Here is a 2,041-nt window from a genome sequence, read left to right as displayed (position 1 = left end):
AGGTAAAGAGTACTTGGATCGTGGTGGACGCCACTGTCACTGACTACAACCATGACACCAAGCTCTACACCGTGAAGTACAAGTATGTGTTCCTACTCCATCATCAATAATGATTCCAATAACTAACGACAAGTACAACAACATCATTAATTCTACAGAGATAAAACAACCTTGGGCATCAAGTCTACCAGCACCAGCACAACAAGCACAACAAGCACTACAAGCACTACAAGCACTACCAGCACGAGAGGCAAGAACAACAACACCACTAGCAATGCTGGAAGCACCAAAAGGGCCAAGGTAAAGACAGAACACCTCTGTGAAGTGATTGAGGAGAGATACTTGACTCCTGGCAACCATCTCACCTTGGACATCAGTCAAGCCGAGGCCGGTCAATATACTATATACAAGCCATACACAGGCGGACATTGGAGAGCAGCAACTATATTGTCAGTCGGCCAAAAGGACTTAACCATCAAGCTTCTTCCTTTCGCTGACAATCCAGCTCCAAAAACAATGCCCAATATTAATCCAGATAGGTGTGTCCAACTCCACACAACTTTAGCCAAACTAAAGGAAATGGGTTACTAYATTCTTTAATAAACAAACTGTACATATATATATATATATTAAATAAAAATATTTATTTAAATAAWCTGTGTTTATTATTAATATTTTTGTTTTTTCCTGTATAAATTTCGAAATTTCAGTCCTCCACCTCTCCACAGTTCACTTGATAAAGTGAGAAGCAAATTAAATTGATAATCTTTTGTTCTGAGTTCAAATCCTTAAAATATCATGTTAAATGAATGAATGTGTCCAATTCAAAACAATTTTGACATTTTTTTGTTTTTACACACAACCTGATGTCCAAACAAGGAAATAACAACCACCCAAAGGGGAATCAATAAGGTGAAGAGGTCTTGGAGGGATGAAGTGGATGATGTTGATGTTATAAGCTTCAATGTTATTGTTTAATCAAATGATCCACTGTCTGTATGTATTTGTATTAATGTTATATGTATCATAGTTGTTAATGACTAGTCTATTGAGTCATTGTCAAAGTGATTCAAACAACTGTGAAATTTTGATTAAAATAAATTATTGTTTATTAATATTCTTCCAACATGTGTAAAGTATGATATATTAAGTTAAATTATGATAGTAAGTATATCTGATAGTCGGATTGTTGGTGGGATCTTTATATCAATGAGTTATAAATGTTTGAAAAAGTGTATGTGTTCGAACTTCCATCCCATACAAACTTTCTCTTGAAGAAAAATATCTTTATAAAATTGAAAATATTATTTTTAAATATTAGATTTGATGTTTAGACTATTCTATTCAATATGATAGCCCCCATTGGAGATTTGTTAATGGACTCGCATCAAACTTTTTAGTCTTTKTWGGTAAATCTATTATGATCAAACTAAAACCGATTAAATTAGGAAAATTATTTTAACTTACAACATGGTGTACCTAGCTTACTTCAATCGATGGTATTGTCCCTTAGTTTAATATGAATTGTTATTCAATTTGGAAATGGTTTTTAGAATTTGTCAAGAGTTAACAAGAAAACTTGTATAACATTCAAAACAATACTGAGATATGTTATTTCATGTACCTTGAGTACGCTATTGAATACAATTTCATCACTTTCAAATCTTCGTAAAATCTCCATGAATATGCATTTTTGATCAAATATCAATTTTAATAAAATAACTCGTATTAAATTTAAAATATTACTCTGATATAATATTTGGTGTAACTAGTTTACGCTATTGAAAGAGATAGTCCCAAAGATTATTTTTTAATAGTCTACCACACAAATTTTAACAAMGGATCTTGTATCARRCAACTTCTTCATTTAAAATTTTTTATTGTAAGCTCACTGGCAACTCACTGGCAAATCAATTCAAAGGTTATTCACTGGCTATTCACTGGCTATTCACTGGCAAATCACTGGCAAATCACTGGCTATTCACTGGCTAACTGGATTTTCACTGTCAACTCACTGGATATTCACTGGATATTCAATGGA

This window comes from Acytostelium subglobosum (genome assembly GCF_000787575.1).
Source record: "Acytostelium subglobosum LB1 DNA, scaffold: scaffold18, whole genome shotgun sequence".
Classification (NCBI taxonomy): Eukaryota; Evosea; class Eumycetozoa; order Acytosteliales; family Acytosteliaceae; genus Acytostelium; species Acytostelium subglobosum.
The sequence above is the reverse complement of the archived record's forward strand: the minus strand, read 5'-3'. Positions refer to the sequence as shown.